Consider the following 25,464-nt stretch of genomic DNA (forward strand, 5'->3'; position numbering starts at 1 on the left):
ATGAGATCGTGACCTAAGCCAAAGTCAGACACTTAACCGACTGAGCCACCCAGGTGCCCCAGGAAATAATGTATTTATTCTTAAGAAAAATCTGGGGGCGGGAGCACCTTGGTGGCTCAGTCAGTTAAGTGTCCAACTCTTTGATTTCAGCTCCGGCCATGATCTCATGGTTCATGAGCTTGAACCCCCACATCAGTCTCTGTGCTGACAGTGTGGAGCCTGTTTGGGATTCTCTGACTCCCTCTCTCTCTGCCTCTCTCAAAAGTAAATAGGTAAACTTAAAAAAAAGAGAAAAGAAAAGAAAGGAGAAAAGAGAAGACAAGACAAGAAAAGACAAGAAAAGACAAGACAAGACAAGACAAGAAAAGAAGGAAGAGAAGAGAAGAAAAAAGAAAAGAAAGGAAAGAAAAGAAAAGAGAAAAAAATCTGGATGAGGCATCATATAAAAACTTGTGCTTATGGAGCCCCTGGATGGCTCAGTTGGTTAAGTGTCCCACTTTGGCTCAGATCATGATCCCAGGGTTCATGAGTTCAAGCCCCGTGTCAGGCTCTGTGCTGACAGCTCAGACAGACCCTGGAGCCTGCTTCAGATTCTGTGTCTCCCTCTCTCTCTACCCCTACTCCATTCACACTTTGTCTCTCTCTCTCAAAAATAAATAAAGATTAAAAAAAAATGTGCTTAATGTGCAAGGCTGCAAGAAAATTGCCACAATTAAAGAAAGCTTTTCCTCTTAAAGAACAATGGCTTAGTATTTTAATAAGCACAAAGAACTGTATTCGTATTTCAGCAGTGGAAAAGGTGCCATTTGAGACATATCTTGAGAAGAAAAAAAAAAACATTTTCACAAATCACTCTCACAAACCACTCTGGCAGAGATGACTCTTGAGGATAATTTCCATTTGTCAACTTCTCTTCTCTTCTGAAAGGACAGACTTGAGCTAAAGAGGAGTATCTGAAACCAAGAGGCCACAGATGAGTCTTGCAGAAGAGAATGCCATGGAAAAAACAAACCCTAATCCAGTAATGGTCACAATTACAGTTATGTTATGTCCCCATCTATAAAAGACTCTGGATGCTTATTTGCTCGATTACGGTGGCTTGTGTGAATATAGCAAGATTCATGGCACATTGGAAGGTTTTAATAAAAACTATTGCAAATAATTGAAAATATAAGATGAAAAACTTCATTCTCATATATCATTTTTTTTGTAACTTCGTTGTACTACATTTCTGATGGTTAGGTCTAAATATTTGGAGCTAATAATATCTTTACAGGTGATCTCAGAGCTCAATGAATCTGGTTACCGGTAAAGAATTCAATTCAACAAGCATTTATTAAAGTACTGGTACTACCAGTAGGTAATGCACTAGATACTGGGAATACACAGACAAAAAAGTGCCTGACATAAGGGGGTTAGAGAAATATAAGCAAATTGTAATATGAAAAATATACATCACATGTACAGCAGCAGGATAAACGATTAATAAACACTATACTCAGGTAGGTGGTGGTCAAGAAAGACTTCACAGAAAATTGACATATGAACTGAGTTCTGATGGAAGAATGAAGACCAAAGAAAACAGCTAGTACTAAAGCAGAGATGACCAAGATTGGATTAACTTTGTTTGGGGGAGGGGTGCCGGTATTAGGTTTAAGAGAGGGATGCTGAGAGAAGAGCCGGGAGAGATATACAATACTCAGTAACAACTGCATTGCATGTCTTGTCGAGTATTGTGGACTTCATTTATAAGTTAGGGACACAAGTGAAATTTATTTTAAAAAGATGACATTGGCAGTAGTATAATGAGCACACTGTAGAGGGCCCCACACAAGGAAGAAAGACAATATTTAAAGAGGTGAATGCAATAATCTGAGTGAGAACTGGTGAAGGTAACTGAGGTTTAAAACCAGGTCTGCTATTAATTAGTACAGTGGTATAGAGACATTTCCTTTTTTGCAAGTGTTAGGGGAAAATCACACAAAACTATAAATTACTAAGACTCATTTTTTTAAAGAAAATAAAAATCAGTTTATATATTCAATATGTCTTGGCTATCCTTTAGAATTAAAATTAGAGGGGTGCTGGGTGGCTCAGTCGGTTAAGCGTCCGACTTCAACTCAGGTCATGATCTCACCATCTGTGAGTTCCAGCCCCATGTCAGGCTCTGTGCTGACAGCTCAGAGCCTGGAGCCTGCTTCAGATTCTGTGTCTCCCTCTCTCTCTCTCTCTCTCTCTCTGCCCCTCCCTGGCTCACACTCTGTCTCTCAAAAATGAATAAATGTTAAAAAGAAAAAATTTTTTTAAAAATTAGACAAGATGCACTGACACACAAACACGTACATACGCATGCATAAAAAAAGAATAGGTAAAAAATGTATCAGTATTTCTTTCAGAATAGTGGAACTACAAGCTTCTTTATATTTTCCAATTCCTTATTATGAATTATTTTTCCTAAAATAAAGATGTTATTTATTCTTTCCACTTTCTAAACTAGGAGGAGAAAAACATTTTGAAGCAAATGTGAATTTCACATCATTCAGTAGATATTTACTAAGTAAAGACAAATCATATATATTTATATATCCTGTGAAGCAGAAAATATTATCTAAAATTCATATTTTCCTCTTTTCTTAATAGTACTCTGGCATGCAAAGAAAAAATAATCCCTTTTTTTCCCTTGGGTTAATGTTTACATTTGCAGAATATGAACTAGGTAAGTTTAAGAAATGGTCCAGGATTAAAGATTTGTAATATGTGTAAGGGGTAAAAGAGCATAAGAGTTAAAACGGTAAGACAATTAAGCCATTATGGTCATACATTGGAAAACAATAGAAAAGTTAACTCTGATTTCAAAATTGCTTTATGGATAACATAATTCTCCTTGAACCATATACAGCAATAGGCCATTAAATATCAGCACCTCCAATGAAAAGTTTATATACTATTTATACACAGAAAAAATATAACGGTTAATAATGAAAATTCAAAAAACAATAATGTTACAATGGAAAGCATGGGAGTCATTTAATAACACTAACAGGCACAGAGCGCGTTAATACAAGAAAACTAATTTGTTGGCATTAGAGGTTCCTTCTGAATCTATCACTATTATAAATCACTCCAGCTTCATTAGCAAATATTTAATAATCAGGCCATAATGCAGACCCTTCCATCTTGATTTACTTAATGACAAGAAAAATTTCTTTAATCGTAGCAATATTTTTGTCACTTAGTCCCTCTTCCTTAATTTTCTCATTCCCAATAATACCACCATGATTCAGAGTTCACTTTTCCTCCCTGAGGAACAAACAGCATTCTACAGTGAATCTCATTCACCTGAAGTGGATGAGAAAAAAACCAGAAAGAATATGGCCCTTTTCATCGCTAATTCCCAGAGACACCCTAAGCAACTCCATTCCCATTCTTCACAGTCTGGGGTAATGGACTGCTCTACTTCCAACCCATACCCACAAGATGAAAAGGAAAGTAAAAGTGGTTCAGGTGCGGGTGGGTGTGTTTTTTAATTAAGATTTATTTTTAAAAAAAATTTTTTTAACGTTTATTTATTTATGAGACAGAGAGAGACAGAGCATGAATGGGGGAGGGTCAGAGAGGGGGAGACACAGAATCTGAAACAGGCTCCAGGCTCTGAGCTGTCAGCCCAGAGCCCGACGCGGGGCTCGAACTCACGGACCGCGAGATCATGACCTGAGCCGAAGTCCGCCGCTTAACCGACTGAGCCACCCAGGCGCCCCAAGATTTTTTTTTCAAATATATATAAAGGATAGATAGTATCATTTCATAAGCTAGTATATCTTCTCACCAAAAATGTTAATGCATTTTACCAATACTACATTTTATGAATTCTATTGATTATAAAGTTACAATCATTTAAAATCCATTTGGTAGTATTTCCTTAACATGGTTGTAGTTCCTTCAACTCTCCCTCCTCAAAATTCCAAATACCCCAAATACAATTTTTTCTTTAGGAAAAAAATGTGGTTTGAACCAGAGACCACAGTCCTTATTAAAGACCTTTTTGCGTGTCCTAAAGTATGCGCCGCAAACTTATGTTTATGCCACTCTGTCTTGGAAAGGTGTCCTTGGGAATCAGCCTGTGTCCTCCTCAGGACAAGAACACCACTAAAAAGAAGCAACAAGCCCATACCCAGGACATATACTAGCTTGCCAAATTTTAAATGTTGCACAGTGTGTCTCTGACTTTTTCATAAAACCACCTTCTTTCCTACACCATTCTCTTTCCTTTTCCGTATTTTCAATGTCTTCTCGTGCTCACTGTAATGGTTCCCTCTAGCTCTGTATGGCACTGTTACCAATCGACACCATTCCTTCAATACACGCAATCAATTACAGAAAGACTTTACCCTCTTTCCTAATGAAATTCTTATCAAAATTTTATGAAGAAATTTCCAAATGTCTATAAATAACTAGGACCCAATAATCCCAAATAAAGTATAAATGGTAGCACCAGGGTTCTTTTTTGATCTTACTACATGAAGCTCAGAAAACACCTGGGGATAAAAAAAAATGGGGGGCCTGGGGGGGTCATTATTTGAAACATGAGACCCACTCTATTCAATTTGTGTATTACAGATCAATGAAGGAAGAAAATGGAGGCTGAAAGGAGCAGATGTGACCTTTAGCTGACTCTTTCAAATAATGAAAAGTGAAAAAACAGAGAACTAAAATTCAGTGGGAAACCAACCAGAGAACCTGCAGAAGAATTCAATTTCTAGTGAGATTGCTGCCCTGGACACCCATCACTGGCAGTGCTGAGAAGCCAGAGCAAGACCAATTCTGGGGTGGAAAGGATCACTCACTGTGTTCCTCCCAGAAAAGCTGTTAAGCAAAAATGGTGAGAGAAACGTGTGTTCCTCCAAAGCCTTCCCTCTGGAAAAGAAAGCATCAAGAGCTATTCCAAAAACTGTTTCCATCCTTCCCAAGATCAACCTTTTATCCTCGTGGAAACCGACAAGGTTGGTTTAGTTAGGTACATAGCAAAAGAATAATCATGCAAACATTGAACAGGTGTTAGACTTATTTTGTTGTGAGTTTTTGCCATTACATTTCTAATCTTAGTTCGTGTACCTTGCACATTGCTTAAAATATTGCTGCCTGTTCCCCCTAAAAGAGCAAAGGGAACATGTCATTGGCTATAAAATTTACAGAGAGAGAAGAGTCAACTTACACAACTGTAACAAATTGAGAGAATATGTGAACTGACTCAATGAGGTTGAAATTCTGGGAATAGTCTTTTTGTCCTATACACGGTGAAATTAATCATTTAATATAAACACAAGTCTCTCGACTGATTTGCACAATTATGCCTGAAAGTCTTCCTAGTAAAAAGCTAAAAAGCTAAAAGGTATAGTTTTCCTTCTTTGATCTGAGAATCAGCTGTTGTTTTAAATCAATAAATGTTTAATTACCACCTACTAAATCCAAGACTCTACAGTAGATGCATGGAACATGCTTTGATGAATGAGACCTTGTTGATACCCTCAGAGAGTATAGAACTCCATGGAGGAGTCTGGGCAAGAATACAAAACACAACCACACAGAGCAATCTGTGGTAATTACAACAGAAAGTACAAGCAAAATTATGTAAGCACTCAGAAGAAAGCAGGGATGCAATTGTACATTTGTTACTTATGGTCAGGAAGATTTTATGGAAATGGCAGCACTAAGATTACAGCGTAAACATGTTTGCCAACTACAGCTGAAGGAGAGCATTCAAATTGTGGGAACAGGATAGGACAGAAAGCCACAGGGTGCTGGGGAACCGGGTGTTGTGTAGCTTCTATTTGAATCAGAAAAACAGTGGTAGATAAAGATAGAAATTAGATGGCTGCTCTTAGAATAATCATCTTCAACTCTGGGCAAAATGACAGAATCCAATTTTGGCATTTGGAAGAGATTTCTATGCCCCCAAATGAGATACCCTAACTTCCTACCTTGGTGGCTCATCTGCGTCTCTCAAATTTCATCACTTTTCCTACATCAGTTTCTGGTTGTTGGTATACAATACAGCCATTCATGTTCAGATTCTTTAAAATCAGTATTTATCAAATCAGGCAGGTTTATTTTTCCTTACTGTCATTCTTAAACAAAAGATTACTGTATTTTTAGTACATTAACTGGTAAAGAAAACCATTAAAATATTTTGCCTTAAAAATGATAAAGCAACAAAGTTTAAGATGGAAAAAATCTCACCACATAGAACAAAATTGGAAACCATAATTTTTCAGTTTATGAGCTTGGAAAGATGGAGCAAAGGGGGATGAAAACAGAAGGGGGGACTAGTTGTCAGAAACATCTCATAAGTATTTTTCCCCCATTGGTGATTGTGGCAGAATACATTAGTCGGTCTTTTAACCAAAAATGTGGAAATAAGATAAGAGTGGGAAATAAGAAAATCATTTATTGTGTGGTTGGGTGTTTTCCTTTCCTTTTTCTTTTTTAATCTAACAGAAATAGTATTCTGATAAAGATTCGAAACTTGTTGAATAATAAGAACAGGATTTTTTACAAAGCTTTCAAGGCTATCTACACGAGTACTCACCCTTCCAGAGTTACAATCTATTTCATGAAGGAAGGACTCAGTAACCACACAAGAAAGCACCTCTCTGCTTCCCACCGCACACAATAAAGCCCAAATGAATTGCTAAATAGTAGAATTAGTCAGTAATGTTGTTCCTTTTAGCTGGGATCACAAAGATCTGCATACAAAAAGCAGAGTTCGAGGTTGATTATAATGACAGAATTATCATCACATAATATTTCTTCAAGCTCCACAATAAATCTGAGAAGCTAGACTTCTATTCTTAAAATCCTTCTGGTATAAAAAGGGTCTGGGTTTGGTTACCATTCTGGCAGGCTTGTAAGAACACCTTACACTTATAAACGAACAATTCATGATTCATGAGGCTGGGTCCATTCAAACACACACACACACACACACACACACACACACACACACACACACACACATTGCTAAGCAACATACAAAGGCTTACCCACCTCCGAGCCCAGGCCAGCCACCAGGAGCCAACAGAGCTGCTTTGTACTTCTACTCAGAGTTGCTCCAGCCTACAACCCCTTTTTAATGTTGTAGATTTTCTAAGTGTGTTGATAAAACGTTACGTTTGATTTTTCATGATGCATTATTTTTCCCCATGCACACGTTGATAATCTGTTATTTAAGCTATGGATTTAATTTTGTCGTTCTTGTGCGTGTGCAAGCATGTGTATGTGGACACATTGATTTTATTACCCTAGAATCGCTCTAAAATAAAAATCCCTTCTTCTCCACTGCCTTGCAACAAACATAACTATCTGTGAAAGATCCGAAGCGCCACAAAATTTTCTTATACTTGCTCTGAAAAACAAACATGTGCCACTATGCAAATCCATCCAGATACAATTACTGATAATTTATTCAGAAAATTTCAAACGAAGTAACACATGCAACTCATTATTTTCGCAGTGGCCACACACATGGAATTTTTGCCCAACACCTATCTCTGGGTGGTTCTACTGAATCCTCACCCCTAATCAACCTTGTTATTCAGGGAGCTGCACTCTCAGGTCCACAGACCACATTCTCCTACCACCGTGAATTGGCACAAGGGTGGGACCAAACCCAATACACCAGGATTCTTTGCCTGGAATTTTGGAGCCAAGTTAAGTCTCACTCCACTGACAAAAATCACAATATAAAATTTGATCATACTATTGTGTGAGAAAAAGGGTGTACCTCAAAGAAAGAAAAATGGAGCCAACACACAAAGGAAAATAGAGACGTAAAATGAAGATGCGCCCTGAGGGGTTCTGTGTCCCAGTTCTACTTGTCCCAGAGGTCAGACTGAATGCCTGACTCCCCCATGGTTTGTTGTTTATTATTCAGTTCATCCTTGGACTTCATTAGATTCCCATGTAGCTTTCTCATATATTCCTTTTCTCCTCCAAACAGTCAGCCTTTGTCTATAATCAAAAGATCTTAACTAACACATTGGTCCCATTCGTTATAGCATGGGAGAATGCTTTTTTCCCAAAGAACTCAAAATAAAAAGTATCACAGATGTCTTTTTAAAAAATAAACTGAGCATTGCCGCTCTTTAGAAATGTTGAAAAACAGAGGTTAAGAGGTCGAAGTGACTCACATAATAACGTAGGCAATCGGTGGTTATACATATTGTGCTAAAATAAAAATTTTCAAAATTATTCTTCATTGTTCCCTAATCTATGTGGTTCAAACTCAACACTAGCACACAGTCACCTTAAAACAGGTTCAGCTCTTCCCTGTCAATTAAAAACCCTTTGATGAGTCAAGTTGGGTGTGGTCTTTTCTGAGCACCTAAGATCAAATTAAAATGTCTGGCTGGAAAACCTTGGGAAGTCCAGCTTTTCTGATTTAAAATTTTTAATCTGAAAAATTTTAAATTTTTTAATTTCAAATTTTATTTAAAATTTTTTAAATTTTAAAAAATTAAAAAAATCTGACTTTAAATTGTAAATGCTCTCTCTCTCCCTCCCTCTCTCCTTTGTCAGTCTGTCTGCCTCTCTCAATGAAGGATCTGGCCATTGGTTAGTAATAACAGCTGTAACTAACAATGAACAAAACTACTCTCAGACACTTCTTAAGACCCAGGAACATTATCAACCTAAAATTTTAAAAAAGGAAAAAAGAAGAGCAACTGAATAATAAACCTTATGCCCTTTCATAATAATTTGCTGGATCACTGTTTCTGGATGGAGGGAGTTGGTGTTTTCTAATAAATATTTCTGGAGTTTTGCAGACCATAGGAATAGAATAGGTAAGGGAACACGTATTTCAATGTATTTTAATCTTTAAGAAAAAAATAACAGACTAAACTATTCAAAAGAACTATGGCAAATAAAATGTTTTGGTACAAAATGTTTTATTTTTACAGCTAGAATGTAAAAGTCTACTGAGGAGAAAGAATGGAAGCCACTGAAAAATCACTTTTCGACAGCAAGTTGAGGCTTGCTTAAACCTTGTCAAGTTAATATTTGGAAGACTGAGGGTAAGGTCCGTACCTTTCATCAAAACTGCATTTTACCTAATGTCACCCTATTCACAGCTGGGTAAAATAGGACTAAGTAAATAAATAAGCGAAAGTTCAGAAGGATTCCCTCCCTTTTATTGACAGCTCCAAAAAGCCCATGGCAAAAGTCATGAGAGAATCCTGGTTCTAATAACTCAGTCACTCTTTTTCTCTGAAACACATCACATTTCCTTTGGCCCCAGTGACAGGAGAACACTTTTCCAGTGTCTCTTCTCTTCCAAAAAGGAGTCGCAAACATCATACTGTTAGAAACTAAGTCCCAAGCTACTCTCAGGCTAACTTACTCTTTTACCTTGAAATCATCCTTGACAACAACGGCATTTTAACAAATCTAACTTCTACTAACAATCAGAAAGGCGCTGGCAACTAAACCATGACTAAAATGCTAAGATACTTCCTGATTTCAAAGATGTTAAAATGGGGGGTGGGGGGGAGCTTAAAAAAAAAACCAAGTGATTGTCTGTCCCATATTCACCACAGCCCACTAACATCAAAGAACTTCTGGCTCTTCTTCCAAAAGATCCTTCTCTTTCAAACCTTTCCTCCTATTACTGCCACAACCCTCCCAGGTTAGACCTACACTGCCTCATACCTTGTCTGCTGAACAAGACTTATTACTGAATGCCCCTCCATCAATCTTTTCCCAGTCTCCAATCCACCCATCTCATACACAGATCCCCAGATTAACTCTCCTAAAGAGTATACCAGATCATGGCTCACCCACATCAGAAAGCTTGACTCTTTTGTTCAGACCTTCTACCATCTTGCCCCAACCTACCTTTATGGACCAACATTTCCCAGTAAAGGTCTGCAAGAAATTGTTTCCTAATATTTTCATGCAACTCAATAAAAACGAGTTTCATGATTAAATAAGCTACTATAAATAACATTAAATATTTGTTTTAATAGAAGACTTCTCAGAATCTTTAATACTGGGCCATCTGTAGGAGACATATATAGTATCCAAAGTTTCCCAAACGAATTTCACCATAGAAACGTCTTTGAGCACATTACTTCTTGAGACTAGCGTTCTTGAGAAATAAACTGTGACTTACTGTTTCCTGTAATTAGTTCTCTGATTTATACCTCTAGTCCTTGCACATTCTAGTCCCTTTGACAAAGACGCATTTCCCCCTGATGACCCCAGTGTGTATGGGTGTTTATCTATTCAAGACCCAGGGCAAACACCGGTTCATTTTTTAAGCTCGCCTTGAGGTCTCCAGCAAGAAGTAATACCTCCCAAAGAACACTATTCTATTTTATTTTCAGTATCTACAGCTTTCTACTTTCTATTAAAGCTATTTTTCCAGTATTTTAGTCAATCCCTGTAATCCCTTTGAAAGCAGCATCTGGGCCTTATTCATCTTTTTATTCTTCTCAGCACCCAACAGTGGGTTTTAATTATTTCTTAAGTGAAAAATTCAAATGTAGCCTAATCCTTATAACTTTTTGTAACTCCCTGTGACCCCGATCAAACACCATGCTCCTTTCCAGTGCTCTTTGCTTTGAGAAAAATGAATAAAAAAGAGTCAGCATTTCCAGTACTTACCACATCTTTAAAATCATAGAGGAACAAAATCTAACATTTTCAAAAGAGAAGATTATGCTCAACATTTTGTCACTTCAGCTTGTCATTTGTAACTAAAAAGGCTTTATAACCCATGTTTTGGGGGAGGCAGTGAAAACAATGAAAAAGAAACTCATCTGTTCCTGCATTAGACAACCATATAAAGTCATTTTTTTTCTTGATTTACCTGAAATTAATACACAATGCTCCTATTCCAAGTTAGAACTGTCAAGGAAACATTTTTTGTTCCTTTTTGAAATAAACTGGTACACTCTGAAGATTTGAGAGCCTTTACTTTTCCTGGTATTCATCAATTTCAACCTTCCATAGGGGGCTCTCCAACTAGCCAGCATGGTAAAGGATGACACACAAGTTCTCCTTTAGAAACATGAAACACCAGTACGTTGGAAAGATTATGATTTTCCTGTATACATCATGCGTTCTCATGTGCATTAGTGCTGGACAGGCACATGTTAAGGGTGAAGAGTTAGCACTGATTGTATTAATAATAACAGCAATGACAGCTAAAACTTACAGTCACTTATGTGCTTTCTATACATGATCTTATTTAACATTCACAACAACTCTATAAAGTGCATGCTATGATTACTTCCACAAAAAAGAAAACTTAGAGGAGATTTTATAGAACTTACCCAATTCACACAGCTAGCAATGACAGCTCCGGGATTTTAACCCACATATCTGACTCCAGAGCCCAAACTCTTAGCCACCACCCTCTTCTGCCTGCCTTCTAGTAAGGCATACAAGAAACACCATGCAATTACATTCACGGTTGGAGAGCTACCCCTCTCAACCAGCACACTTCTTCTCGGCATTACCGACAGTATGAAGACATGTCAAGATACCAGAAAGCAATGATGTCCGAGTTCCTTCCTAGACCATTGAGGTATGGCTGCTAGCAAGAAGACACAGTGTAAACTATGAATATGATTTTCTAAACTTTATAGGTTTATAGATTTATAGGTTAACTAGGGAGATGCAATTAATGTATTAATTACCTCTGTACTCCTCAAAGTAAAAGTGGAAATCTTTGTCAATTCCTGGATGACTACCACACCAGAATCAGTCCTTTCTCTTAACTTCTCCGTCTACCAGCCTCCCCACTTCTGGGACCAACCACCACCATCAGCTAACAACATACAGAACTTCTAGTACTGCCCCTGCCATATACAAATAAAGCATAAGAGAATCTGTAGACACTGTGGATTAATGAATCCTTTTCAGAAGGATTTAATGGATTCACTTAGTCAGGGACAACCGTGAGTCTATTCTACCGAAGAATTAGCTGCTTGCAATTCTAGAGCAGGACTGCCCTATCACTATGCATTGTACCGCGAGCCTAGGGGAAAGCAATTCAAGCAATCTAAAAAATGCCCGTCATAAGTAGACTACTAAAAAGGCTGTAAGCCTACCACTATCCGTACGAACTTTCAGTTTGTTCTGTAAATATTTATTAAATGCTAGGCACTGTTCTGAGCATACCGTGATCAACAAGACAATGAAATGTTCAGGTAGAACATGGCAGGTAGATCTGTGAATGTTATGCCAGGCAGTAGAGGGGATGTCTCCCAAAGAAGGAGCTGGAATGACCAGATGAAGGATAGCAGTGTGAAGATCTGTGATGGACTCATTCCAGGCCAAGCAAACATCAAAGACCAAGTGCCTGAGGTAGGAGTAGTTACCTTTCAGGACTCATGAGGTGGTCCACTGGGTATTAACCTAGGACTTCAAACTGACTACTACATTATTCCAAACAAACGAGCTAGTTACCACTATCAAAATCTCCAAGGCATTCTTAATAAAAATAAACATTCATATTCCATGATCCTGTCTTACGAATTAAAAAATAACAATAACTGGTAATAAGGCACTAAAATTTACCTTTTTAACAGCAAGGGCTAGACTATGATAAAACCAAGGTAAAAAGACCACTACTGAAGTAATAGCAAAATTAATCTTGACAACCAGAAACATATCCTGTCCAACTCTTCTATAAAATATATCCCCTTATAATGCATTCCAGTCATTCCAGTGGTGATATATGGATACAGAAGTGTTTTAAAGTAGGAGCATATCTGTTAATAATAAATATAAAAATTGCAAAGTCCTTTCTAGAAGTTTGCCTTAATCATTCAGAATGCAAACGTACTCTGCTCAATGAGGTGTGCATTATTAATTGGATGACTTCAGCCTTGAAAGACTTACGATAATAACGATCAAATACAACTGAGAACATCCACTATAGTGTATGCATAATATTCACTGCTACATAAAATGTGTTTTACATTGTAGATGTAGTTTTCATCTTCTAATTCACTTCGTAAGCACGACCTTTTAGTCATAAAGAAGCACAATTCAAACCCCAATGTTTGCAAGATTTTACATGTGACTGTGATGACCAAAAGGTTACCTGTAGGTATAATGGAATCACCTTGATAAATGAGTGCAACATTGGGTATATTTTTGTAACAAGTGCAATTTAAGCAAAGAAACTTAGATTTGAAAAATTGTAGGCTCTACCATCGTAGCTTAGCAATGATTTAAGAAAGGAAAAGGAAAAAAATCTGCCAAAAAAAAAAAAGTCTCTCAGGAGACAGTTTAATGCAGTTTGATAGAAGACATTAGAGGAGAGAGCCTAGCTCTGCCCTTGTTAGCTTCACAGTTTCCTCGGTTACGGTAAAATAGGTAAAATAGTGATAGAACCTCCTTTCTCCCAGTATTATTTAAAATAGTAGATGGGCACAGAATTCTAAGGAAACTAGTAAAGGGGTGCCTGGGTGGCTCAGTCGGTTAAATGTCTAACTTGGTTTTGGCTCAGGTCATGATCTCACAGTTTGTAAGACTGAGCCCTGTGTTAGGCTCTACACTGATAGTGTGGAACCTGCTTGGGATTCTCTCTTGCTCCCTCTCTTTGTTCCTCCCCCCCCCCCCGCCAAAATAAATAAATAGACTTAAAAAAAAACTAGTGAGGAGCTGAACATAAATTAGGTAATCAATACATGTGAGTTCTCTTTCTAAGTCATCCACTTGTGAACCTCCAAAAAGATAGAAAGGACACAATAACTAATGTGGCATTATAAGAAAACGCAAAAAAAAAAAAAAAATAACAATAATAATTCTGCTGAAAACAAAAAAGAAAGAAAACCACAAAGAAGTGACTTTTAGATTTGACCTTGAAATAGAAGAAAGAACCTGCCATGGCAAAAAGACAAGAAAGGCCACATCAGGGAAAAGGAGATATAAAATCAATAAATATTGATTAAGCAGACTAGTGTGTGCTTAGTGCCAGCCTAGTACCACATATGCCTAAACAAAAGTCTGGAGATGGAAATATACATGGTATCTTCCGGGAAGAACAAGTATATACTATGAACTCCTTCCCGAATGCCTTTCCCACAATACCACATAAAAATATCAATCAGCACAGTAACCTTTTAAATATTCTTAATTACTGTGCAAATGGACATACCTTATATTGTTGGTAATGCTCTCCAAAGTTCTTCATAAATGCTAAATAAACATGCAATCCTAAAACACAAGTGTCTATTATATCTAAAATATATTTTGAAAAATAATACAAACTATCTTCGTAAGCTAAGCATTCTGAAAAATGTTTTATTTATTAAATAATGAAGACACCAGATTCCAATCCCTCCAGCTCAACTAGGTCATAGCTGATGTTAGAATGAAATCAGTTTCTTAAATACGCTTTAAAATTTATCAGATGCTACAAATAATGCCAAGAGTGTATCAACCGAAATGAAATGCCATTTCATTTAGGGCATGCTCATTATGAAGCTCAAGACATGTTCATGTTAAACCATCAAACAGTCTAGCACTCTAGTGGATCTAATTGGTTGTTTTTCTTTCTTTTTTAATGAAGCAACAGTCTCTTATAAAACCTCATTTAAGAACATAGAACAAACTAAAGCTTAACAGGAGATCTCCTCTTAAATCACAGATCTCTAACAGTAAACTATTTCCTTCTAAAGCCAGGAGAAATACCCAAATGAGTAAGACTTGGCCTAAGGATGGGGTGTAGCTGTCATGGTACCCTGACATTTTCATGAAAAAAAATTGACTATTTTCCACTCCTACCCCTTGTAGAAAGATATTTACTTCCTTACCTCTGATACTGCAAGGAAGGAAGGAGGGCCAGAAGGAAGGTGGGTAAGGCAGGTAAGGCGGAAAGGGAAGGGAAGGGAAGGGAGGGGAAGGGAGGGGAGGGAAGGGGAGGGGTGGGAAGGGAGAGGAGAGAAAGGCTGTTGACAACATAGCTCCTTATAGTTTCATTTAATACAATTTATTAGAATTGTCATAAACCACCACAGATCACCACCTATATAACTACCGTTTTGAAAGGATTTTGGTTTTAAAACCTCAAACAGAAATTCAAAAATCCCACAGAAAAATAAACATTCTTCCTCACTTCCGAATTAATAAATTGTGATAACTTGTTATTGTGTGAATACTCTGGATTTAAACAGGATTTCATTTATTAAAAGATAATCTGATATAAATACACCTTTACCTATTACCTACTATAATATATAAAATCAAAGTGCATCTTTGGTACATTCACAAATTCAATAATACAACTGAGAGCAATTCTTTGAGATACAGCTAAACGAATGCAGGTTCTTACTCCAGAACTCTGTCCATTTATTGTTCTTGAGCAATGGGCCCTAACAATTTAACATGCATACTATATAACACTGTAGAACCATTCACACCCCATTACAAATTGCTAAGATTATCAGCTCTCATCTGAACCATACAAAAATATGTCTATGTCCCAATGTTACTCCCAAAATCAAACTATGTCAAGTAGGCCTTCAATTCAAGATCTTCTAATTAATATTTTCACAAAGAGCTCAACTGAGTCATTTAACCAAAAGCATAAAGCATGAGATTAGTCTAAACCAATGTTGTGTTCACAATTACACACATGCACGTGACTCAACGTAACTATTCAATTTTAACTTTCATATTTTTACTATAAACTCTTGTTATTTATCTTGTTATTTTAAGTTTTCTTTCCTAATCCAAGTGTATCCATTTCATTGTTTTCTGGCTTTGTAACTGTATTTCACCCTGATTTTAATATTACTTTAAATATCTTCTTTTATGTCTTATTTCCACAGCATTTTAATAGCTTTTTTTTTTTTTAGATATTTCTAAGTAACTTTTATCCTCTTTTGAGTAAATATAAAGAAATCACTTGAGCACAGCAGATAAAAGTCATAGGAACACAATGCAAAACCCATACCAAAGAAGACAGAAGATCTTTCTTCTAAGAGGTTTTCTATAGAGCCACCCAGGTCCCAAGTCAGAGATCTGCTAGGCAATCTTAGATTAGATACTTGACCCTAAGCATCATTAGCCAGTCATGACTGATAGACCTCCTTTTTATCCATGTAGACAACAGTCTGGGAACTGGGAATTTTACGTGGGTAAAATTACTCCTACAGGAAGATGACAAACTAGCCTATAAAACAACCGACATAAATTAAAGCAACAATATTATCTTGTCTTTGGGACAACTCACAACCCCTCTAAGGAGGCTGGTGGATATACTAAAAACCACAAGTCTCTGAGCACGATTGTGGCTTTTTCTCCTGAGGAAGCCAGCTGTGGACAGAGAAGAAGTCATATAGGGCTTCCCTTAATAAGTCTTTTCACTCAGTTTCAAAACAACACATACTAAAGCGTAACTAAATACTTCTTAGTGCCCTTCCATCTTTTTTGGAGAGATGCACAATACAGAGGGCGGCAGGACATAGTTGTGAGCCATAGCAGAGGAGATCCACTACCCGCTAGCTCTGTGACCCTGAGCAAACTTCTTAACCTCCCGAGATCTCAGTTTATTCTTAACCTCCCGAGATCTCAGTTTATTACCTGCTGTAGGAATCAGGCAGAGAACTTGCCATAAATATATAAAAGTTTAAATGAGATCGTGCATAGGGAACATGACTGGCACTTCAAGACTCAACAAATGTAAACTAATTTAAAACAAGAACAAAAACACTAAATCCAAAGTGCTGTAATCTCTCTTATGCTGGCCCATTCCAAAATGACTTTGAAAAAAATAGTATGATTTCACTTCAAGAAAGGAATTTAAATATTCCTCATGGGCAAACCTTGCCAGTCTTCTCTGTCTTTATCATAAAAATCAAGAAAATGCTTAGGGTGGGGATTCTCCCAAATAGGTTCTATAGTTGCTTAAACCATTTCAAAGCTTAAAATTTCTAAAAGCTTGGTTTACAATGGTCATCTTGATAGTGTCAATATTACGAGCCGCAAATAGCTTCTCCTAAATTAGTCGGTCTTTTGAGGCTGAAAGGATTTGACTGGAGGGATATTGTACAACTAACACTAATAGTGTGAGATTTTTTCTTTTTAAGTTTTAACTTTTTTTTTTTTTATGTGGAATTGATCTCAACATAACTAGCCAATGATTTAGATCGGCATTTACTACCACAACTAGGAGAAGTTGGGCAAAGACCAATAGTTACACAGCACAACCTGGGTCAGTTGATGAAAGTAGAAGAAAATGATAGTTTCCTATCTTGCTAGTGGGTGGTTTTAAAGTAGTTCCTCAACTGTTACGTGAAGAGAAATGCTGATCCAAACAATCATTAGAGCCTACTCTTAAGAGACAAATCACAAAGACCTGACGGAAAAAGGTCAGGACAGCAATCACGATTGCTTGTGAAGAAGTAAACCCCTCTAGTATCACAATAGCTTGGCCACTATGTGAAGCTGGACAAAAATTTTCGGAAGAGCCAGTCCTCAGAAATTATAATGAAAACAACCTATTTTCTAGTCATCAAAAGTCTTCTAGTAAAAACTGAGCTCTCGAAGAAACCACACCAGAAACATTTTGGCATTCAGACTGTAATTTAGGAAAAGAATCCAACTAATTGGCTTGCCAAAGTGGGGGGAGGGGAGAAAAGACAATATAAAAGGCAAAATTTATACTTCCTAGAAGTTTTGGAGAATCACAGGTAAATGAACAAATAAGGTAAACAAAAAGATAATTTGTGAGTTGTTGAATTTTCTTGGGTGGTTGGACTCTCAACCATTTTTCCAAAATGGTATTTAAAACAATGATTTGTTTTTCAAGATAGCCCTCTAAAACTTGGCAGGTAGTTTAAATCCAGTTTTAAAAGACAGTTTTAAAATTCTGCATTTACACTGGAAAACGACAAAGTAGCAGCATCAGCAATTAAAACACCAAAATCCAACTGAAGGAATCCTTTAAAATATATCTCACCTGCTGGAGCTTAAAGAAAAGCAAACCTAAAAATTTGTGGAGGAGGAATATTTAGAGATATATGAAGTTTCTGAAGACAACTTTTGACATTTTATGTTGCCTTTAGAAATTGACGTAAAGCTACTTTCTCTAAAACACCTTTTCTTTTCCATGCTTTGAGTATATACTGACACTAATTTTATCAATTGAGATTATTTATGGAACATAAATGAAAGGGCACAGTGGCAGCTAAATAATAAAAGCTAACATCACTGAGTTAACTTTTTCACATAAAATGATATGCTGAGAGCTTCACATACATTATTTTAGTTTAGCCTCAAAACAACCCTGAAAGGTAGGTATTATTTCCCCCATTTTATAGATAGCAAAAGCACAGAGTACAAGCTGACTTGCCCAAGATCTCTGGGTAGGAAGTGAATTAATGCCCATTAGTAAGACTCCATAGCCTTAACATCATGCTTCATTGCTTCTGTGAAACATTTTCCCAAAATTTAGCTAGCCAAAAGTGAGAAGAGAGAAAAAATGGAAATAAATTCTTGCTAGAAAGAAATGTAATGAGATAAAATTAAGTGAGCAGCAGGTGGAGAAATCATGAAGGCACATCCAAAAGTAACAGTATAGGCAGTTCAGATCCTTCTTGGGGAGGGAGTAGGGCCACAAGGATATATAGCACAGGTGACATGAGAGCAAAGGAGCTGAACTTGAAACAGACAGCTCCCACTATTGGCCAGAAGGTGGCGCTATTCCTAGAAACGCAGGGTTCAGTGGAGTAGATGTTAGGGTCCCCTGATTGCTTTATTGCCACTTCACATTACAGGGATTTCGAAAGAGAGTCTTGTCTGTGGGTGACCCTTACTAACACTCCCACTCTGCTCAGGAGTGGAAAAGTAAATGAAGATTTGGCATGCCACTTTTAAATGGATGCCAATTCCTGGCTCTTCACTCTACCTACTCTTACACATTAACACTCTAAACCATAATAATTCTTCTACTCGAACTTTCTTTGAAATGGCAATTGCCAGTGGGGATTTCTCTAAGAAGGATGTGTTTTATCACTGCCAGGGCACAGAGAAGTTTGAATTAAGGAAACAGCTGGCTGCTTGCCACAGGCAGGGGGAATGGAGAGAGAGAGCCATTCAGCATTTATCTCTACTTCTGTCCCACTAACTACTTCTAGCTCTTTTCATCTGCCTTCATCTTACCTCCTTTGATTTGGGGATCAAATCAAAGAGCTGTTGCCCACCTCGGTTGCAACGCTTTATCAACTTACAAAGAGATAAGAAGAGTTAACCATGGCTGCCCCAAGTGCCAAGTTATACTGAGAGAAGGCTAAAAAGTGTCCTAAGTCTCAGGCTAAGTTAGCCTGAGAAAAGCCTTAAAAAGGAGTTAATGCTCCGAGACTGAAACTAGAGCACATCACCCAATACTGGCTAGCATTCACAGAGCTCCTACTGTATGCCTGACACGTTAGAGGTGTATCTCCAACTTTTGCATCAACTCTGGGCTTTTCCAATGAAAATGAAGTTCAAAGAAAAAGTAACTTAAATATGGCCATTTAATTATTGCAAGGAATTAGTATTCCAATCAGATTTCCAAATCGTATGTTGTTTCCATTATACCATGGTATATTTCTAATACTAGGGGCACACTGAGTTTTGCTTACAAAATACTGCATAGCAATCAAGAATCACTTTAAAAAATGAATAACTTTCTTAAGAGATCAAGATTCTAATAAATTATAATAAAGTTATTTGCTAAATGGGAATTGAATGCTTAGGAGAGAAACAAAACTTGAACAATTATACATTTTCTCCTTCTCTGAAATATTTTACATTGAAAGCATCAAAGGGGGGGGGCTATGAATAAACAAAATAAGTAATACCTTTATCTGTAAGACCACAAATTAAACGAAGGCAGAAATTTTGTGTAATTCACCAGTGAATTCCCAGAGACATTAAATTTTGGTGTGTGTCAAGTGGTCAATATATTTTTTATTAAAAGACTTAATTAAGAAAAGTAAAAACTATTCACACTGATACAATGTGAAACAATCAGCATTAGTACAAAGGCTAATTCAACTGTGAAATAATCACAGTAGGTTTATGATAATAGAACCTCCTTTAACATACTATATTCATGATTTCTGCTCTAATTTCAAAATTCTAAAATCTATCCTCTAGGGTAAAGAGAAAGTACTGAGAAAACAGGCCAAATACCAAGGAGTAAAGTCCACAATGAATGACAGGGTCTATAACCCTGCAAATGATTACATGCTGTTCCTAATTAGTCTCCCAAATGTTTGAGAATTAGTTTGTTGAAAATGAAAACTCAGTTGCAATCAGATACAGACTTCTAAACATTAGTAAGGTTCCCAGAGTGGATAATTAAATATATTTGGCCTGTAATATACCTCAACCCTGAACGTTCATACAAAGCATTACTTTAAATTCTGCTTCGGAATCTGATTTAAATTCTGATTCAAATAAGAAGCAGGAAAATGGAACTGGAGGAATGTCCCCATCCTAGCTATTTGCTTTGCTTGGAGTTAGTTGGCTGTAGGCAAAATTTCATAGTAGTTTATTTTAAAAATTTTTTTTTTCCACGTTTTTATTTATTTTTGGGACAGAGAGAGAGACAGAGCATGAACGGGGGAGGGGCAGAGAGAGAGGGAGACACAGAATCGGAAACAGGCTCCAGGCTCTGAGCCCTCAGCCCAGAGCCTGACGCGGGGCTCGAACTCACGGACCGCGAGATCGTGACCTGGCTGAAGTCAGACGCTTAACCGACTGCGCCACCCAGGCGCCCCAAATAGTAGTTTAAATTAGCCTTTGGCATCCTTTTCCCTCCAAATTTTTTGCCAAGCTCCTACTACCAAATTTTGAAATCTCTGAAGGGCTTCAAGATGTCTATGTTGTGGGTGTGGATGCATCCTGCCTCACCTGAGGATTTAATGCCCTACAATTGTTCAGATCCTCCTTCCTTTCCAATGAACCCCACCCCAAACCCCAACCCCAGCCCAGGGAAACAGATTTCAGATGACTATTAAGAAGGAAACAATGTCATTATCTCCCACTAAGTATAGTTTTTAAATTTAATTTTCAATAATGTATTTGCATGTTTCACAAATTAAAAAATAAATAAATAAAAGGAACACAGTAAAAATTCCCCCTTCTACCGATACTGCATTTTGTGGATCCTTCCTAAATTTCTTAAGATGAATGTATACATGAATAGAGACAAGTAGGAATATACTTTATTTTCTCTCCTATTTATTAGAAAAGCTATCACACTGTGTACACTATTGGGCACCTTTTTTTTTCTATCTTTAATGAAATCTCTTGAAGATCTTTTTATACTAGTATATAAAGGATTCTTTTTTTTTTTTTTTTTCCAACTGCTGGAGAGTATTCCAATATATAAATGGACTAAAATTGATTTAAGTAGCTCCCTATTGGTGGACATTTTGTGGCTTTTCAATCTTTTGCTATTGAAAACAAAAAATGCAATGAACACATTGTATATAGATATTTTGAATAAACTCCCAGGAGAGGTGTTATTGGATATTACCCGTCTACATTTGATGGCCACTGCTGAATTACCCTCTATGGTGTGAATTTTATTTTACACACCAAGCAACAGCATGTAAGAAAATGCCTGCTTCCAAAACATTTGCTAACAGAGAGTGTTGTCAAATTTCTGGATATTTGCCAATCAGATAGGTGAGCAAATGGCATTTCTCTGCAATTTTAATTTGCATTTCTGTATTATAAGGTAATTGAGCATCTCTTCATCTGTTTAAAGGTTTGTGTTTCCTTTTCACTAAATAGTTTGTTCACATACTACCTACATTATGAATTTGGGGTAGGCACTTAAGACTCTGAAAGGTACTTGTTGTTTTTTTAAGGAGAATTAATCACTGAAATGAGTCCTTAAGTGGTACTATTTCAGGAAAATATGAAAATGTGAAATGAAAACTTTAGGCAGTGCCAGTAGAACATACTTTTGGGCAGATTTCGGCAATAGAGACCTAGGTCAGCCTGGTGTAAGTGTTGTGAAGTGCTCTTTTATGAATAAGAAAACCAAAGATTAGAAAATTACGCGAATCAGAAAAAAAGCATTTGTTCTCATGCCGGTGAGGACCGCAGCTCACACTCAAGGCTCCTCTCCCAAAGACCAGCCCTCGCTCCCTTCAATTAAGGCCTATGTTTCTCCTCTCCGCAACCGAGTAAAGTATTAATTAGTGTAAGCTGAGGATCAAACACGTCTATCTTCCATGAATAAAGACATAACAGTAAAGGTATAACACAGTTTCAAAAAAAGGATTAAAAAACATAGATTCACTAAAACTGATCTCCCGAGAGGTTAATCATAAAATTAGTAATTTAAGCAGATATGTCCAGGGAGGTTACACAGGCAAGCTAGGCAGTTGGTGTTATTCACTATTACAGTAATAAGAAAGGTTAGGAAAGCACAAATAGTCTGCACCGTCACCCTAAAGAGAAGCCATCAGAAGAGAGAGCCTAAGAAACACAGTTCAGAAGAAACGTCAGCCCAGCACCAACATTCAGTAGCTGCAGTAAGTCTCACTGCTAAAGAATAAGCATAACCCTTCAGAGTAATCAGATTTCCAAACCCAGACCGACCAACAAGTCATCAAAGATTGATATCAAGTACTGAATCAATATCTGAATAAGTATCAAAAACAATCGGCAAAGATGAGTACTGGGTGGATGTGTCCTTAAAATAATTCATAATACTATTTACAATTCTGAATAGAGATGCAGCTTTATAAAGTTTAAATATGCAAAAGTTAGTTCTGGAGCCATAAATAAACTAAGCAGGTGGACAATCCTTACTGAATTACCTTTTACTCTGCCAGAAAAAAATCCTTCTAGCCCTACCACCATAGTCATCTCATTTTTCTGCATGTTGCCTACTCCCTTTTGTACGAGAGCCTCTTCAGAGTTTGTCCTTTCATTATTTTACCTCTGTCTGTATTCTCTTCCTCTCTTCCAGCATTAGGTGGGGCCAAAATGCACAGAGGATATATGGTCTCACAGCCCACCCCTGCTTTTCTCAGGTCCCCAAAATCACCTCAAGTAAACTACATTCCAAGTAAATAACCATTTGCTTTCTATCGAATGCAGCTTCAAAACAAGCCCCTTGGCCTCCCACCCACAACCTCATAGTTACCCATAAGCCTCTCCTTTGCAGGAAACGAAGCCACCAGTGTCCATAAAATTGGGTTTGTTTCTAAACCCAGATACTTGTTCCCTACCAATTACCTGTGTCATTTCTCCCACACGGTGATAAGATTCTAAAGAATTAAGAGTATGTCTCTATACATGGGGGAAAATATATTCAAACTGAACGTGTACAAAAATGGTGAGGCAGTCTCCACTATGTCCTGAGTAAAACAACTGAGGACAATCACAGGCACATAAAGGGTTAAGGAAACAGCTCTAATTTATTCATTAATTGACTCTTGCTTTTTCATGGCTCTAATCAGTGTAGCCAGTACATTAATACAGTATTAGTTAAGTAATGACCAGGAAACTTAATGACTAATTAAGAAAAAAAATCAAGATGCATTGTAAAAGCAATTCAAATTCTGAGAGCAATGGTGAATAACACATATATGTATATTTTTAGCAGAATTATAAAGCCAAGAACTTCAGAAGTTCCAAGTTTAAAAGGAAGCTGGCAAATTAAGTTATAATAATATAGTAATAGCAAGAGAAGCTACATTTCACAAAGAAGAAAAAAGGGAAGAGATTAATTTCTTTAAAATGGTGGCAGCAGAAACATTCTGGTCATTCTTAACAACAACAACAAAAAAAAAAAACAGATAATCTGTACATGGTCTTTAAATAAGTTCAGTCATTAAGCCTTCTAGCCCTACCACCATCATTAAGCACCACAGTATACTAAAACATGTAAGTCTTCCTCATTGCATGTGACAACCACCTGGAGAAGGGATGGGAGGAGGGGCAGGAGGAGCAGAGAGAATAGAGGGATAAAGGAGGAGGGAAGGGAGGCAGAGAAGTAGGGGAAGAGAAAAATAATATCATAATTACAATTCAGACATATGCTCAATGAAGAATGGACTTGAGGGAACTCTAAGTGAATTACAGAGCAAATCCAGTAGTCCAGGAGGCATAGACTAAAATGGTGAAGTTGGGTAAATGTAAGAAAGGAGAAAAATCTGATAATGGAGTAAAGGGAGCTTAACAAGGAGAGGGTTGGAATAAGAACGACTCCCAGGCTTGTGAGGGTAGCCACTGAGGCAAGACTAGCAGGTAGAGCTGGAGGAGGAAAACACAGACTTGTACAAGAATTTGACTATTTCAGTTTGCCTAGTAAATAACCAAATGGAGATATGGAAGGAGTGAAAGGAAGACCCAGGGTCTTGAGAAAGATTACCTCCTTGCCCAAACTTTAGACAGGCTGCTCTAAGCCCTCGTCTCCACTCAGCCACGCGTTTACCAGACCTGCGTAGCCCAATTTTAGCAAAAACCCTGCTTAGTCAGTTTAGCCAGAATTCTCACCCTCAAAATCTCATCACCCTCAATATCTGATCAAACCCCTCATCTCCCATTACCCTCCTTGGTGATATCTCAGCCCCCTACCTGCCTTCAACAAGAATCCTGTCAAGTAGTTTCAACCAGAATCCCCCCTTACTAATTCTGAGATTTCCTCTTAGGGATCTTCTATCCACTAACACCCATGCTCCTCCTTGGCTACGAATAACCACTTGTCCACACTTAATTAGGAATTGAGACCAGTTCTATACTGAGGACTGGCTTTCCCTTCTACAGTAGTTGCTGAATAAAATCTGTTGTTACCGCTTTAAATGCTGTCCAGCTCTGGTTTTCTTTAACAGCTCAGAAGAGAGATCAGGACTTGAGTTATAAATTTAGAAGTATTAAAAGGTTTATAGGTGGTACTGTCAGCTATGAGATTAGATAAAACAATCAAGGAGAGAGTATAGAATAAAAAAAAAAAAAAAAGTACCACAAAAAAGCACCAAGGACTTGAAACCAAAAATGAAAAGTTGAAAAAATAATGACTTTCAGGTTTGATCTAAGCAGAGGTGGCCAGAAAGGTAGGAGAAAAAACAGAATGATATTGGGAAAAACAAGGGAAGTGGCTTTTTAAGGAGTGTGCTATCAAAAGAGTATATATAGTCCATTCAAAGAAAAACAATTTTCCCCAAAACCGGGATTTTCACGTATGACTTAAATAGGTAAGTAATTACTGAGAGAAAAGACAAGAGCTTGAGCTTCGGTTATTTCTGCGTAAAGAATACATCACTGGACTGCTAGGAAAATTTATAAATATATATACGATGTGTGTGTGCATAATGTGTACATAATACCTGGCACATACTGAGGCTCAAAAATGAAAATTCCTTTCTATTATAAATGGAAAGGCTGAAAATAAAAATGCATTGAATGACTGTACATCTACTTATGGTATACACTTTT

The 25,464-nt window shown here is 37.2% G+C and overlaps 1 protein-coding gene across 12 annotated transcripts in view; it reads right to left on the bottom strand.

Moving 5' to 3' along the window:
* The window catches only part of PTPRK (protein tyrosine phosphatase receptor type K), a 557,136-nt gene that overhangs the window by 440,709 nt on the left and 90,963 nt on the right, over positions 1–25,464 (bottom strand). The window lies entirely within an intron of this gene.

The sequence above is a fragment of the Leopardus geoffroyi genome, chromosome B2 (assembly GCF_018350155.1).
Source record: "Leopardus geoffroyi isolate Oge1 chromosome B2, O.geoffroyi_Oge1_pat1.0, whole genome shotgun sequence".
Lineage (NCBI taxonomy): Eukaryota > Metazoa > Chordata > Mammalia > Carnivora > Felidae > Leopardus > Leopardus geoffroyi.